This window comes from Nansenia antarctica, assembly GCF_963989245.1.
Source record: "Nansenia antarctica genome assembly, chromosome: 2".
In the NCBI taxonomy this organism is placed as follows: domain Eukaryota; kingdom Metazoa; phylum Chordata; class Actinopteri; order Argentiniformes; family Microstomatidae; genus Nansenia; species Nansenia antarctica.
In genome coordinates this window covers 64,350,656-64,368,136 of record NC_137675.1, presented here as the reverse complement: position 1 = coordinate 64,368,136, position 17,481 = coordinate 64,350,656, and the positions used below count along the sequence as shown (strand labels likewise).

General features: G+C 45.6%; 1 pseudogene across 1 annotated transcript in view; it reads left to right on the top strand.

The window, feature by feature from the left end:
- Window positions 1-4,650: 4,650 nt before the first annotated feature.
- Window positions 4,651-17,481, top strand: part of LOC308150439 (3'-5' RNA helicase YTHDC2-like) — a 28,380-nt pseudogene continuing 15,549 nt past the window's right edge. The window contains exons 1-23 of the transcript in view: window positions 4,651-4,819; window positions 4,976-5,066; window positions 5,878-6,080; window positions 6,328-6,506; window positions 6,889-7,055; window positions 7,292-7,394; window positions 7,974-8,130; window positions 8,453-8,569; window positions 8,844-8,995; window positions 9,388-9,524; window positions 9,637-9,801; window positions 10,266-10,331; window positions 10,528-10,709; window positions 11,285-11,381; window positions 12,408-12,492; window positions 12,702-12,782; window positions 12,970-13,052; window positions 13,522-13,627; window positions 13,750-13,869; window positions 14,161-14,433; window positions 14,820-14,946; window positions 15,378-15,583; window positions 16,247-16,442. The product of the transcript in view is annotated as a 3'-5' RNA helicase YTHDC2-like (transcript). The remainder of the gene's footprint in view (window positions 4,820-4,975; window positions 5,067-5,877; window positions 6,081-6,327; window positions 6,507-6,888; window positions 7,056-7,291; window positions 7,395-7,973; window positions 8,131-8,452; window positions 8,570-8,843; window positions 8,996-9,387; window positions 9,525-9,636; window positions 9,802-10,265; window positions 10,332-10,527; window positions 10,710-11,284; window positions 11,382-12,407; window positions 12,493-12,701; window positions 12,783-12,969; window positions 13,053-13,521; window positions 13,628-13,749; window positions 13,870-14,160; window positions 14,434-14,819; window positions 14,947-15,377; window positions 15,584-16,246; window positions 16,443-17,481) is intronic.

Sequence of the window (17,481 nt, the reverse complement as noted above, 5' to 3'; positions counted from 1 at the left end):
GCCTTGCTCCTGGGATGGTGTTGGTTTTGGCAGGGCCCACAGTGGTCTCCTGAGTGCTATTCTGTGTAGTCTCAGCTGAAGAGAACACTAAGGACAGGATGTTGAAGTGTGCAGAAAGGCAGGGGGTCAGTCTGAGGAAGTCAGAACTCTTTGGGAATGTTTTTTTTCATTCTGCCACAATAATTCTGTTGTAATCTTACAATTATTTAAAATGTATTATTATAAATTATTTAATGGAATAGAATAACAGACTTAAGCATGGTGAAGCAATGTGAATGTGAAGCAAGCAATGTCCTTTAGAACCAAAGGTTCTATAGACAGTTGAGAGATATGCCTATACAAACATTATTTTGCTTTTGATTAAATGGTTTGTAATTAAAATGTCTCCCCTTTTTACTTTCATGCAGATGTGCACTCCAGCCAATACACCAGCAACACCTCCCAACTTCCCAGATGCGCTCGCAATGTTCTCCCGACTGAAGGCCTCAGAGAGCTTCAACAGCAGTAGTCCCATGGCCTCCATGGCTACCTCTCCCCCTCATCAGGTCAATTGGGCCATGGGCCCCCCTGCTCCAGGTCAGCAGGGCCTGTGGACTCATGGGCAGCTGCCCTCTCAGGTGCCTCCCCCAGGGTGGCCTGCAACTGTTACTCAGCAAGCCTCCAACCAACAGGCCAGTTTTACCATGGAGGCAGAGAGGTGAGAGCAGGGCAATAACACGAGGAACCAACAGGGGCAGTCCACTTGACAAAGTGACACAATGGCCTGCAATGGAAAGCAAACCAAGCAATGTGTTTATGCACTGAGGACAGACAGGAGTGATGAGTACACATCTGATAAAAATAGGGTTAGGGTTAAATAACTCATGTGATCCTGATTTGTAAATCTACAAAAAAGACCATTTTAGTTGTACCAATTACCTATTTTTCATTATTTTCTGAAGCCAGAGGTTGACTTGTATGAGGGTGATCTTTCACATATTTTTTTTACACATGGATGTGGACTGTGGACAGCAATCCAGCAATGTCAGATGTGGAATCTGTATATAAATGTATTGTGCATATTGTTTGTGTGTTTTTCATGAATTTCATTTTTCAATTAATGACTCTCGTTTTACAGATAGTGTAGCCTATGTTTGTATTGAGACTTATGGCTTAGGGAAAAGCCTGGTCTGCCTTTGTTTCTATAGCTACTAATGTGTTGGGAGAAAAAATGGGCTAAAAGTGTCTCAGAACCAGACGTCTTGCATGTTATTCCAGCTGTGTGCCATCTCTATGTAACACAAATTAGCACATTGTGATTTTGGCTCTCAGAAACTCTTGGCTCTCATAGTCCCAATGCTCTTTTAATTTTTGTAAAGAGTGATTGAACAGAGAAATGTTGCAACTAAAATCGATGCACAGGGATGACACCACACAAACAAATTCTGTTTACTGTACCCTCTACGGTTCCCCCCAAAATGACTGAACTGAGACAGCTCCCACAACAATTGGGTTGGATTTCTTTATAAATTGTATTATTTATGTTTCTGAATTAATATTGTATGTATTACACAGCATAAATCCTGAATCTGACTCTCTCCAGTATGTGTCAAATGGACATGGGGTTCACATGATTGTACTGACAGTTACTCAAGCTTTGTCACAACATTCTGGGTTCTGCTAGTATTTCCCAGATGCCAATTTATATCTCAGTGGAGTTGAAGCAGAATGATGCAATCATCTGTCACACACATAAGGGAGAGACAAACCAGGGGGAATGCTATAATATGGCGTAATGTTTCAGGACCTTCTTGAATTTGTTTAAAAACATCAACAGCCACAGGAGATGTGGCCATAGACTGTTTTTTCAACACCACCATGATAGGGATAGGCAGAGACCAAACAACGCTACCTTGCTTATGTGGTAGAGATTTCTTTTCACATTCTATAAAGATCCATGATTTTCACGACAACTCACTTAGGAAAACAGCCCTCTCTTTCTATAGACCCCTCTTGTTTTCATGCCTCCTGAATAATTCAGTGTTTGTCTGTAAGTAATTAAACTATTCTGTATTTAGACTTCATGCTTCAGTGTTTTTCAATCCTTGCAAAAGCAGCAGTCCATTCTCGAGGTCGACATCAGTTCTCTGACAAGTGGTTAATGTTCCAACAGTCATAACAGACAGTGTCATGGGTTCAAACATTAACCAATGCCAAGTTGGACTGTGCTCCTATCAACCTGCAGTGATTGTTGTTCCAGTACAGCTGACACTGAACTCATGGATCTGAGTTGGTGTTTATGCTGCAGGGTAGCACATAATGCAGTTGGTTAAGGAGAAGTATGATTAGCTATAACCATACTAAGCAGAGGGTTTGGGTCTACTGGAAATTACTTTAGCCTGATATAGAATGGAGCAAATGGTGAAAACATGCATCAGGGGAGATCAGCAATGTGACATGCTTTTGCCCCAAAATTAAAGTGGAGAACACTGAGGCATACAAACATAACAGCTGCTCCCATAATGCAACACACCTCTCTCTTTCTCTCTCCACACAGTAATGAAGAATGGGTTGTGTCTCGTCTTAGACTATCCTTGTTTCACCTCAACTTCCCTGACGGCAGCAGGGACCACTGGCCTCCCCACCCTCCCACTGCCCCCCCTTGTCACTTCGCTGTGTGTGTTTCTGTGTTTGCAGGGCGTGACATGACCACCAGGCATCTGCCAGGTTGGCCAGGTGACTGTGGAGCTGCCAGGAACATGAGATGGACCAGATCTGATTGAAATCTCAGCAAACTGATATTCCCTGTCCCTCTCCATTACTTTGTGCTCGCATTCCAACTGCCCATTGTGGCCTACACAATCCACAAAGCTTAATGGTACCTAATCACAGGATAGGCATTATATTGTTTGTTTACAATATAAAAACATACAGTAATCACACAGTTAGTATGAATTGAACAAGCAGGAACTGGGTGAAAGGTGTGGGGAGTTATACACATTAATACATGAGAGACTAAAGGAATGGAAGTAAGATGCAGAAGAAAACAGAAAGAGCAGCAACAGTATGTTTGAAGATTCACTGCTACCATGTCATTAACGTGTCTCATTGGAACTGAATGATCACACAAAAACACACACACACACACACACATGCTGCTGCTGATTAGTTACCATATATTTTTTTGCTGAGATGGGAAAAGATGGGAACAGAACTCTCAGAAGATGGGGAGGAGACACACTTTCCCACAATGCCTCTCACTGCCCTCCCTCTCCCTTCCTGCCTCATTACATAACAGCAGCTTTGCTGCATCACTGCAGTGTGTCCCCATCCCTCCTCACAGAGACTGTTCTGAGATCAGTCTCTGCAGGAATTTTTGGCATCTTTACATCTGTGGGATGCAGAGACTTGCTGAGACCAAAGGATTCTGCTCTTCGTCGACTCTGCCAATTTGTCTTGTTGCTATGCCTTTACTATTATGGAAATGTAGCTGAGGTGATTTGGAATCACACTTTCATGATGAAGTAGCCCTGCCTGAGACTGTGTCGCCCTCTGACCTCGAGGATGTGCTTTTGGACTAATGGAAATGAATAGACGCATGGGTCTTGTACATGGGACACCCATGTTTGAACCCAGCCCGTCACAGAAGCATAGGACAACTTCATGAGTAAAAAGATAATTCAAACAGAATAAATGATCTTTATTGATGAGTTCCAAACTATTGATAAAACATCATGCTGGTCTAGTTATCTTTGCCTGAGATGAAGATAAACTATGTGGCTAGAGTTTCATCATATTTTGAGATATTTAAAAACACAACGTTTTAAAACTATTTGAACATCCATAATGCAGTTCAATTGTTGAAATAAAATTGTAGAGTTGTTCAAATATTTATTCCTGAGGGAAACTTCTGACAGTCACTGTACAGTGAGGACAGAGCCTACTGTCTAAAGACTCAAATGCACTGCGTGACGTTTCTGGGTGCGTTCGTAAATGTGCTCTGAGAGCGCCGGAGCGCACACTGGGTTCAACGTCATAAACGGACCAAGTAATTTGATTGGACCAGATTTCCCGCTGTTTTCAAACGAGACAGTCGCGGTACACGGAGAGGGACTTCAGAGGTAATTAGCTGCAAGCTATGCGATAGTGTGGTTTTATATTTAAAAAAACATATATGAATGTTGTATCCAACGATGTGTGTATGATTCACCAATGAGTCGGTACAACGAAGTGACACATTTGTTCGGTATTTTCGGGTGCTAACTAACAAATGAGTTGACGGCTAGCCGGGTGTTAGCGAGCGAGCTAACTTGTTTAGCTTCATTGGGAACTGCGCCAGTGCCTAGTTCAGACAGAGAGGTGGTGAAAGTTGAGTTGTAGTTTTGTTCAGGTAATAGCTAAAGCCAGATTTGGGACAGTCATCTAGCAAGTAGTAGTAGGTCATTGCATCTAGCCATTTAGCCAAACACCGTTAATATCCATCTCTAACCTAGCTAAAGTCAGCTAAGTTTACTGATTAACATAGCTGACTTTAGCTAGGTTAGAGATGGATATTAACGGTGTTTGGCTAGCTAGCAACGTGATAAGAATATAGCAAGCTACTTTGTCAGTTTGATCATTGCTAATGTTGATTATATGATGGTACATTTCTGTGTTGTACAGTGCATCAACATGTCCCGTCCCAGTACAGCCTCCCCCCAGTCTACCCCGGGCAAGTCTAACCATCCTGGTGGAGGGGGACCCAGGGGCAAAGGGCTGAAAGACATACAAGGCATAGAAGAGGAGGTGAAAATAGCGGTGAATATCTCCCTGGAGAGATTCCAGTACAGCGAGCAGAAAGGTAACGGTGAAATGATAATGAGTGTAGGAGGACAGTTGATTTGTCATTATTTCTTATCTAACATCCCACACTGTCTGGCTCTGCAAGATTAGCCAAGTTCAACGGATTCTTTGGGTAGAACTCAATATATCAACTGTATGTCTTTTGATTCCACAGAGATGGAGTTTCCCTCTTCCTTCTCCAGCACTGAGAGGGCCTTCGTTCATCGCCTGGCCCAGTCCCTTGGCTACATCTCTAAAAGCAGAGGGTAAAGCTAGCCAGAATTGCATCCGTTTCCTATCTAGAGTAGGGGTCTTAGAATGGGACTAGTGCAGCGATTCCCAACCTATGGGCCGCGGCCCTCTTGTGGTCCGCGAGAGTACTGCAAGTGGGCCGCCAAATCATGGTCAAAATCATTTTTTAGAATCGTTATTTTTACAAAAACGTTTCCATTACTGTATTTTTTTTCTTTAAAACCTTCAAAACTGCATCATCAGTGTGCTACTACTAGGCCTAATGCATGCTATGCATGATGAGTGTATGATGATGCATATGAAATATCCAATAAGAATAAGAGAATAATGATGAGACACCATTTTTTTTTACACGTCTGTAAAATGCCTGTGTGTGTGGGCCGCGAATACTATAGAGATATTTAAGTGGGTCTTGAGTCCAAAAAGGTTGGGAACCGCTGGACTAGTGTATAGTGTTTTGGGAAAATCTGCTTTAGGATACAGCCTGGTCACAGATCTGTATTTGCCTTCACCAACCCCTCTAACAAACGTGACAACATGGGCCCAATCCCTTATTATTATTATTTTTTACCCCTACCCCTCTTTTTTCGAGTGCCCCTCGCTTTTCGACTTGACCCCTCTGAACAGAGTTACAAGGGCTAGTGGTTGAAATCGTCCCCTATGAAATGGGATAACCCTTCATGACCCTGATACATCAGGTCATCAGTAGTAGCATAGAAAAGCATGAACACTCGCGATTTGTACATTTTTTGGCATTTAGCACCTTATTCCAAAGTGTCTTACAACAAATACATTTGACTAACTTTTTAATTGTCTCATATTCAGTAAGGGATCGAGCCGAACCCTCCATATCAGCAAGAAGGATGGTTCTGAGATTCCCCAGTCCATCATGACCTTTCACCTCTCCCAGAATTCCAAGCACGTGGTGCGCAGCCTGCTGCAGAGGTTCCCCGTCACCAACAAGGAACGCACTGACCTGCTGCCTCGCGCTGAGAGGTGGTGGTCAGTGGCTCCGAAGCCTGGTGAGTGTGTGTGTCTGTGTGTGAGAGTGAGAGAGAGAGAGAGAGAGAAAAAGAAAGAAAGAAAGAAAGGGGGGTGATCTTCTGTTTCTATCCCTGTGTCTATGTGCCCACACTTATGGAGATCTGAAAGGTTTTGACCAACGTAAGCAAATCCTTTGGGATGGGTCCGACACAGGTTTTTGTGCGTAAGGACCGGGGGAGAGGCTACGGCTTAATTAGAGTTTTACATTAATTGTCTGTCTCACTCACTCAGAGAACGGGCGGCTAGGCAGGGGCGTCCGCCAGGTGCCCGAGAGGAGAAGCCCGTCTGAGCTGGACTCCTTCCGCCGCTCCCTGCCCGTGTACGAACACCAGGAGGAGATCGTCCAGGTCATCAAATGCAACCGCGTGGTCCTCATCATCGGGGAGACCGGCTCTGGGAAAACCACTCAGGTGAGAGAGAGGGGGCTCTGGGAGAACCACTCAGGTGAGAGAGAGGGAGCTCTGGTAGGGCTTTCACACCGGCAAAGAACCGTGCCGGTTCGCGTTCGGAAACCTCCGAACGTAGGCGCTGTCTGGCGAACGAGCCCGATGAACGCGGGCTCGTTCGCCAGACAGCGCCAACGTTCGGAGGTTCCCAAACGCGAATGCGAACCGGCACGGTTCTTTGCCGGTGTGAAAGCCCTATGGGAGAACCACTCAGGTGAGATAGAGGGGGCTCTGGGAGAACCGCACAGGTGTTTGTCGATATCTCGTTTGCCTTGAGATTTGTGTGAATGCTGAGAATAATTCTTTATCTGTAAACTTAACTGGGAAGTGTTTTTGTTTTTCCCAGATCCCTCAGTTCCTCCTGGACGACGGCTGCACGAACGGGATCCCGTGTCGAATCCTCTGCACCCAGCCCAGACGTCTGGCGGCCATCGCTGTGGCCGAGCGCGTGGCAGCAGAGAGAGGGGAGACCATCGGCAAGACCATCGGATACCAGATCCGCCTGGAGAGCAGGTAGACACTTCTGTCCTCTTTCACTGTGCGCTGTATTGAAAGTAATTCCTCCAGCCCTGTTATCAAAGAGTTTTTTTTTTTTTTTATTAGCTTAAATCTCACTGACTCCTCTGGTTGCCCCCTCCCCACCTACCTACTGTACCTCACATTCCATACGTGACAAGTCTCTACATACAGTACCTACTGATATGAATGAGAATAGCCCTGATTGACCTCTCTCTGTTTTGACCTCCCAGGGTTTCCCCTAAGACTCTGTTGACCTTCTGCACCAGAGGAGTCCTTCTGAGGACTCTGATGTCCGGCGACGAGACCCTGGCCGCTGTCACTCACGTCATCGTGGTAAGCTCTACCATCCCCCGGGCTGGTGGTGGACTAGTGGATAGTGAGTTGGACTGGTGATCAGAAGGTCATGAGTTCAAATCCCACCTGGGAGCCACCACCCTTGAGTAAGGCTCTCAGCCCTAAGTTACTCCAGGGAGACTGTCCCTGTAATCTCTAATCGTAAGTCGCTTTGTATAAAAGCTGCTAAATGGTCAAAATGTCATGTAAATGCTCCACACACGTGGCCAAATGGAACATTGAGAGATCCTGGTTTACCGGAGATTAAGCCCTAGTCCTGGACTAAATACACTTTTCAGTCTGAAAATCTCTATTGAGGATGCATTCTAGTCTCGGGATTAGTCTTCTGTTGTGTCCTAGAAATCAGCCCGAAGCACAGAAAAAGGGACAAAGTGCACCTTCTGTGCAACCACTTCAAAGTGTCCCAAGAAAGAGATTTGACTTAGCCGTATGTCATTTTTATTATAGTTAGCTGTTTTATCTGCAGTACATGGAAACACATAAAAAGTGAGTCATTGATTGGTTACTCCATTGGTGTAATACTAATAGTTTCAACTTCCTGTCTCTCTGTCCAATCAGGATGAGGTTCACGAGCGAGACGGGCTGACTGACTTCCTGTTGACTAAGATGAGGGACATGCTGGAGAAGATGCCCACTCTGAAGCTGGTCCTCTCCAGCGCTGCCCTCGACGTAGACCTCTTCCTCCGATACTTCGGACCCTGTCCTGTCATACACAGTAAGACCACCTTCATCCATAGCAAAGTCAATCAAACCTCATCCATAGCAAAGTCAAACCTCATCCATAACAAAGTCAAACAAACCTCATCCATAGCAAAGTCAAACCTCATCCATAGCAAAGTCAACTTTGATCTTCAGGCAGCCATACTGATTTTGGGTTGCGGATACAGAGATGATGGTACCATTTAGGGTCGTCTCATTTCATATGGGTGATCTCATTTCAAGAGATCATGACTTAACCATGTTACGGGGACTAAAGGCAGCCTTTACTGAAAGTAAGTTTTGGAAATGGATGACTACTATGTTCTGGTCTGTTCTAGTCAAAGGACGACCCTTCGAGGTGAGGCAGCTGTTTCTGGAGGACATCTTGAGGACGACGGGTTACACTAACAAAGACATGGTCTTTACATGGTCATACAAGACAGAGATGCAGAGAGGTAACCGTCAGTCATATTCTACTGCTTAATTACCTGCTTTCTGAACGTAACCTCTAGAAATGTAAATGTTTGTGTTTTTCCCCTCACAGTAAGTAATCAGTCAATGTCCAGGATGATCAAGCGTGTGTCGTCTCTGTTGTCGTGTGTGTGTGTGTGTGTGTGGGTGTCTGTGTGGGGGTGTGTCTGTGTGTGTCTGTGTGTGTCTGTGTGTGTGTGTGCGTGTGTGTGCGTGTGCGTGCGTGTGCGTGCGTGCGCGTGCGTACTCCCCCGCCAGAGGAGAAGCAGCAGACGTCTCTGACAGAGTGGTGTAAGGTCCAGGAGGGGGGCGCTCGCCAGGGGTCTCTGAGAAAGAAGACAGCGCCCTCTTGTGTCCTACAGGAGAACGACCTGCTGGATGACAGAGGGGACGGAGTCTTCAACCAGCTGGTAAGGAAAAAGGGCAGTTCGGTTTCTTCCTTAGCCATTCTGTGATGCATCTCTCAATGTCTTTTGTTCTCAGTCCATACTGATTCACCAACAGGATCTTGTTTTGATTGATATGTGTACTCTGTGAATGGTGAGGTTGAATGTTAGACGATAGCATTATTTTTTTTTCTTAACCATTTAGCAGAGATTAGAGATTACAGGGACCGTCTCCCTGCTGTAATTTAGGGCTATGTGCCTTACTCAAGAGCACACTACTGGTGCTGTTCCTAGGTGGGATTTGAACTCATGACCTCCTGATCACAACATCTTAACAAAACATAACAGACATTACAGTATTGTTGAGCACAGTATGTTTCCCAACATCGGATGTCCTTGTCTGATTGTCTTGTCAGAATGAGAAGGATGTGTCGTCTCTGGACCCATGGCTGCTGAAGGAGATGGACGCCTGCATCTCTGACATCTTCCTCAACCAGGACGCAGATCGTAAATCCCACTTTCAATATAGAACCTCCATTGAAGACGCTTTTTAGTCTAAGATCAAGCTTAACCTGTGTCCTGGGAAACCTGCCCAATGAACACAAAAACCTCTTTGAATGAATGTATGTTATACTAATATAACACAGGGATTGTGGGTAATGTAGTTCCCAGGCTGACCCTCCCTCCTCTTCCTCCTCTTCAGTGGACTACATGCACAGTGGGACCAGTGTCACTCCTCTCATGGCGGCGGCACGCCGGGGCTTCCTCAGTCAGATGGAGCAGCTGTTGAGCATGGGAGCCAATGTCAACGTCAAGGCCTCCAACGGCTGGTAAGGCAGCGGACCTGGGTTCGAATAGTATTTGAAATAGTACAGATACTTGACTGTGCTTGATTGAGTTTTCCCTGCACACAATTGAGCCAGTTGAGTAGTTCCAAAATTGCAAACTCCAGGCAGGTTCAAGCCAACAATATTTTCGAATTATTTTTGAAAACATTCTAATAGTATTCGACCCACGTTCTGGGAAGCTGTTACCAGACTACTGTGATTTGTTTTGTCCTCGTTTAATTTTACAAAGCCTTTTGTTCAGGACAGAGGAGGCTAGTGAAGATAAACATTGGAGGACAGGCTTATTGTAACGAATGGAATGGAATGAGGAATGATATCAACCACGTGCAAATCATACATTACAATGAGGCCTCCTGATTTCTACCTCCATCAGGCCCCTTGGTTCAGGAACACCTGATGATGCAGAGATATGTGAGATGTTGATCAATCCTCTTGTTTTGTTTCAGGACTGCTCTGGACTGGGCCATGCACTTCCAGCAGGCTGACGCATTGGATCTACTAGAATCCTACCTGTGAGAGCTGTTTAACATAACATTCCATATTGTGGCCAGGTTAACAAAGAATGACTGATTTAGCCAAACCTAATTCTGCAATGTGAAACAAACTCCAATTAGAGCTGGATATACCCTCATGTGAATGCAAGGAAAAGAAACGGACATAAAAAACTACTAACACAAAAATGCAAACAACTACCACCCCCACCCCCAGGTCGTGGCTGGAGGCTGGGAAGCTGGATGAGTCGTCCCTGGTGCAGGCGGCGGCCGCCACGGAGCTGAGTGCCGAGGACCAGGAGCTGCTGAAGGGCTACCACCACAGCTTCGACGACGAGAGGGTGGACCTGGACCTCATCATGCACCTGCTGCACAAAATCTGCACCAGCTCAGAGGACGGTGAGAGACGGGGCGGGTCGGGTGTGTGGGGCGGCTGGGGCCCCCCTGGGGGGGGGGGGGTTTGGGGGCCACTGCTGTGTGCTGGTAGGCAAACTGATAGTAGTCGCTCTATGAGTAGAGGGCTGCAAGGGAATTCTCCTGGCTGCACAGTGTACAGGTTTTTTAGCTTTGCCTGCTTGCGGCTCTGTCATTATGTGAAGCGCATTGAGTCACATCTTGTGAGAAATGCGCTATACAAATAAAACTTGATTTGATTTGATTTGAGCTAGGGCCCCCGAACCAGCAACAAGCTAGCCAGCACACCAACACCACCACCACTATCTCATAAGGGTTGGCTGAAGCCACAGTGATGATGCTGATTATGCATTGAACAATTGGGCTATACAGCATCCAGAAACACTTTATTCAAAATGGAACTTAATTTAGAGTCATGCATATCTTTTTCCTTTTTTGTTTTGTCAGTGCTAGGCCATTTAACAATGATATAAAAGGGCCAAACTAACTTCACACTATGCCTAAACATTGATTGATTTGTTTTAAAATTCAGTTTTTCCATGTTTGCTCTTCCATTCCAGGTGCTGTTCTGATCTTCCTGCCTGGCTATGATGAGATCGTGGGACTAAGGGACCGTATCCTCTACGACGACAGAAGATTCTCTGAGCACTCTCACAGGTAATAATGGCATCAAAACACGCACCTTAGTATGGCACTAACGGTGGGTCACGCTAAAGTAAAAACAGTTAAACAAGGAGTAATTCTGACAACTGTCAACAATTGAATGATTGAATCTTCTGTATATCAAGGAAGCTAATGTTTCTATCCATCAGTCTATTTGGGTTTCGTAGTTATTTTGTTATTGTTGTCATTTGCTACTCGTTTTCACAATGTTACTGTGTTTCCTGTTTAGGCACCTAGATTGTAGATTTACACCCAACACTTTAGCAAGTCAGGTTAGAGAGAGTGGGGGAAGCTTCAGTGACATCAATAGATCAACAAAAAATGGCCAAATAAATTACACAATATTCAATACACAGAACTAGGATTTGTTTACCCTCACAAATCCCAACCTTTGTGAGGGTTTTCGGTCAAACCGAAAACCGGGGTTTCTAAAAATAGCAACGGTCCCAAACTATGAAGTAATCTAATTGTGTTGCAACTGTGCTTCTGGTGTTTTCAACATGAATGTATTGTAGTAGTATAATAGGGCTCCATTATTTGAAATTGGCGGCTCAACAATGTCATTTTAAATCCCGTTTAACCGGTTTCTCGGTTTCAAAAACCTGAAACCGTCCATCCCTAGTGTAGGGTTAACCTCAACCAGGGGAGGCTGGTGGAGGTAGAAATCAGAGCACGGGTTCATTGTACCACATGGAACGGAATGAGGAATGGTATCAAACACGTTTTCCTCATTCCCACTCTGAGCATTACAATGAGCCTGTGATTTCCACCTCCACTATTTTTACATTATAACCATTTTTATCCAAAGCGATAACAACAATTAGAGATTACAGGGACATTCTCTCTGGAGTAACTTAGAGCTAAGTGGCTTACTCAAGTGGTGGTGTTCCCAGGTGGGATTTGACCTTCTGATCACCAGTCCAACTCACTACTCACATCTATTAGGCCACCAGCCTCCCCTGACCTCAACCTGCTTCAGTCTCAAGCCTGTCGTGACATATGTTGTTGCTGGTCCATCAGGTACCAGGTGTTCACCCTCCACTCCAACATGCAGACCGCAGACCAGAGAGTCTTGAAGAACACTCCTACCGGTGTCCGCAAAATAGTACGTCAGCAGTTTCTTTTCATGTGTTTCATACCATTCCTAATTTTTTTCACGTGATTCATACCATTCCTCATTCCGTTCCATGCATTGCCATGAGCCAGCCCTCAGATTTTCTACCTCCACTAGCCTCCCCTGTCACAAACGCACGAGGTGTAGATGAATACCCTGAGTGTTAACACCCGTGTGTATGTTTTTGTCTTTATTTCAAGATTCTGTCCACCAACATCGCAGAGACAAGCATCACAGTCAACGACGTGGTCTTTGTCATCGACTCAGGCAAGGTCAAAGAGGTACAGTGAGATTCACTTTGAAAACAACACCCTGTGTTATACCATCCCCGGGCCGTTTCTATGGCAGAGTAACAACAACAATAACAACAGTATACTGAGTGCACTCGTTCTTAAGAATTTCAGAGTCATGAACCAATCACCAATGTGTTAACGATGTGTACGTTCCCCCGACGTTTCCCCATGACAGAAGTCCTTTGACGCCCTGAACCACGTGACCATGCTCAAGATGGTGTGGATCTCCAGGGCCAGTTCTCTGCAGAGGAAGGGGAGGTGAGTCCTAGACGTTCAGAGACTCACCATCAGAATCTGATATACTTTATTAATTTCGTCCACTGCAAGACTCATGATGATGATATGGAGTGGGTTCTCCTCTGTGCTCCTCGGAAACTCCTGAAATCACACCCTATTGGTTGTTCCTGAGATGGCTCTCAGTGGGGAAACTCATATATTATTTTTCCTCTGCTCTTTTTGGGGGGGTCTATGGTTTGGTGTTGGAGCATATTTGTTTGTATTGTATTTATTGTTTATATATACGTATATATTTTTATTGTTTATGATGTGAAGCACTTTGAAACATTTGTCTATGTAAAAAGTGCCTTTCATTGAGATCTCATAGTAATTTCCTAGTGGGACCTTTCTGAGTTCACCATTCCTGAGCAACACTTAAATGCAGCAGAAGTCTCATTATGTTTCATTATGTTTTCTATGAAACCCTAGTTGAAAACTAATGTCTCCTCAGAGCTGGGCGTTGCAGGCCGGGGATATGCTACCACCTGTTCAGTCGCCTCAGGTTCAAAAACATGCTGGAGTACCAGGTCCCTCAGCTGCTGAGGATGCCCCTGCAGGTACGTACATGCTAACACAATCACACACACACACACACACACACACACTAAAACACACACACACACTAACACACACACTGGCATAGTTTTATTTGTAGGGTTGACTTCTCTCTCTCCTCCAGAAACTCTGTCTCCACACCAAACTGCTGGCTCCCATCAACTGTCCCATCGCTGACTTCCTGGCCAAAGCACCTGAGCCTCCCCCCGCCATCATTGTTAAAAACGCTGTGCAGATGCTCAAGGTAAGAGACGCTAGCTTCCCCCACAACCCCTCACTCCACACTGTTGTTGTCTGCATATCGGATTTAAGCAGTACTTCTGTGTGCAGTTATGTTTTCCATCAATGTTTGATGGAATTAATTAATTCCACAGGTACGATTCTGTTTTTAAAAAATGATGGAGGTTTAAGGAGACTGTCTGCCTAGATAACATCTGATCTTAGTTATGCCATTTACTAGTATATTACCTGACGTTCGGGGGGGGTATACAAGACTATTCCATTGACCTCCACTGACTTCCTCCCCCTCCTCCAGACCATAGATGCCATGGACCAATGGGAGGACCTGACGGAGCTGGGTCACTACCTGGTGGACCTGCCTGTGGAGCCCCACCTGGGGAAGATGGTGCTGTGTGCCGTGGCCCTCAAGTGTCTGAACCCCATCCTGACTATCGCCTGCACCCTGGCCCACCGCGACCCCTTTGTGCTGCCCACCCAGGCCTCCCAGAAGAGGGCCGCCATGCTGTGCCGCAAACAGTTCACCGCAGGCACCTTCAGCGACCACATGGCTCTTCTCCGAGCCTTCCAGGTGAGGACAGAGGGGAGCCTGTTTTTTTGTTGTTGTTGTTGTAGTTTCAGACTAGAGCCATATAGCTGTAGCGGAGGTGGATTGGAGTCATGCTCTTTTGATGAGGTAGTCCTGCCTGAGACATGTACAACTCAAGCATCTCCCTCAGACCATGAGGATGTCCTCTAGGCCTAATGGTTGCAGTGGTGTCTTCCATGTGGGAAACACGGGTTCAACCCCCCCGCACCCCACTTTTTCACTGATCGTCAGATCATTACGGACTTTTATCTCTTGTGTCTCCAATCAAAACATTTCTTTCCAGTGGGAACCTTTTCAAGCTGTCCTGATAGAGACAGCACATTGAATAAGGTGACATGTGTCTGCCTTTCCTGTGTCTTCTGTTGTAGGCGTGGCAGAAGGCCCGTGGCGACGGCTGGGAGAGGTCCTTCTGTGAGAAGAACTACCTGTCCCAGGCTACCTTGGAGATCATCGTAGGGATGAGGACACAGCTGCTGGGGCAGCTCAGAGCTATGGGTGAGACTTACCTGTTAAACACCTATCTTAGCCTGGCCTAGCATTATGAGCTTAGCCTGGGTTAGCATTACTGAGCTTAGCCTAGCCTAGCATTACTGTGCTTAGTGTAGAATTACTGAGCTCAGCCTAGCATTACTGAGCTTAGCCTAGTCTAGCATTTATAAGCCACCATGGATATCTCAGAACTACTGGTGAGACTTACCTGACCGTTACCACCTCTGGTTGGGAGGGTCAGGAGTCTTTATATCTTATCTCTCGTTAGCAGATTACTCAACTAGCGTAACTCTGTAAGGACCGCTCCCTCTCTTGATGTTTTTTCCTGGTCTTAACGTTGTGTTCTTTCAGAGAATTTAGGACCCAAAAGAAAGGCTTCCTTGCGCGAAAGCGTAATGAACAGGAAGTCGATAGTTTTCCCTTGTGTGTTCCTCCAGGGTGTGTGCGGGCGCGCGGCCCCGGGGACATCCGCGACGTCAACCAGAACAGTGAGAGCTGGCCGGTGGTGAAGGCAGCCCTGGTGGCCGGGCTGTACCCCAACCTGATCCATGTGGACCGGGAGACCTGCTCTCTGTCCGGGACCAAGGAGAAGAGGGTCCGCCTGCACCCCACCTCCGTCCTCAGCCAGACACAGTACAAAAAGGTAGGCCGCCAAACACTACACATTCCCATACACCCGTTATAGGAACTAGCACTGGGGCGTTTGCGTGGCGTAGCTCACTAAGGTGCATGCCATGTAATTGCAGGGTCGCTGGTTCAATTCTGGCCATCCACCTATGCTGCTTGTCATCCCTTCTCTCTCTCACCCATCCTTCCTGTCAATCTCTACTGTCTCTATCACAATAAAGCAGAAATACCCTAAAATAAAAACAATTTACAAATTAGGATTAAAAACACACTTTCAATAGAAGATTCTCCATTGACGATGCTTTTTTTAGTAAAGTGTTCGGATTATTAGGCTTAACCTGTTCAATCAGGGGAAACTGGCCCATAATGTAGGAGGCTTGTGAATCAATTAGGTCTGTGTTCTCAAGAGCAGGAAAAGAAGCAGAAAGCGCTAGAGTTGCTTTTTATAGGGCTCTCTACTCTCTGTGGAAGACCAAGCTTTATACATCATCCTCAGCAAATACTCAAGTGTCCCAAAGTACGTAAACAGTATTACCCCCAACTCAGTACACCATGAAAGAGACAAATGCCATTTACATTACCATTTACAATGAACTATTACTATTGACAATGCATTCTACAAAGGTATGCTCGTGTGACTGTAGGAACTCCATGTTGTTGTTTTGTCCCCAACCCTCAGATCCCCCCAGCCAATGGCCAGGTGGTGGCTGTCCAGTCCCTGCCCACCGATTGGCTGATCTATGACGAGATGACGCGAGCTCATAGGATAGCCAGCATCCGCTGCTGCACCGCGGTCACTCCCCTCTCGGTGGCCCTATTTGGGGGCTGCGCCAAACTCCCCGTTAGCGCCCTTCAGGAGCCCACCATGCAGAAAGGTAAGCTAGACTTCTCTCTCTTTATCGGATGAAAAACGGCGCATCCTTTTTGTATGTCAATTATCGCTACGAAAATTTACGAAATTAAAACGAAATAGCCAATAAAATCGACTAGAATGCAATCATTTCAGCCACTTCTATCAGGCCGCCGTTACAGAACTCCACTGGCCCGGAAAAACACATATAACAAATCATTCATTCCCACTGCAAAATGTTGTGGTTTAAAAGAAAAACAGTGTGCTTCCTATTTTAAAATGGTGGGTCAAGGGTAGGTTGAACATTTTAAAATAGGAAGCACACTGTTTTTCTTTTAAACCACAACATTTTAGCTTTTTAAATCATAATACTGTTTTTTTTACTATTATTTTTAAATGACTGGACTTTTTAAATAGGCACTACATTTTATAAACACTGTTATATATGTGGACACCGTATTCATGAACTGCACAAAGCCTGTCAAAAGAGAATTTCTGTCACTCTGTGACAGACAATAAAGCAAAAGAAAAAAAAAAAAGACTAAGATTGCTTGTCGTAACCTCGATTCATGAAAGTCTTGCGTGTATCGACCGCTACATGCTTGTAGACTAGAGCTCAGAGCAGCTGAGAGGAAATGGAGAAAAACTGGCCTTTCTGATGACCTTAACCTCTATCACTCTCTCCTTGCCAACTACGCCTCCTCGGCATCAGCTGCTAAAACATCCTACTATCATTCAAAAATACATTCTTCTGCCTCTAATCCTAGAAAACTGTTCTCCACTTTCTCTTCACTCCTTAATCCACCTCCTCCCCCTCCTCCTTCCTCCCTGTCCGCCGATGACTTTGTCACCTACTTTGAAAAAAAGGTGGACGACATCAGCAGCACCTTTGCCCCCCCACCGCTCCCTCCTCCCACTAACAATGCTAACACTGTTCCCACTAACAATGCTAACACCCCTTCCAAACTCTCCCCTCGACACTCGATCTCTGGATTGTCATCTTTTTCCCCCCTCTCCCCCGATGAGATTCTCACACTTATCACATCAAAGCGGGCAACCACATG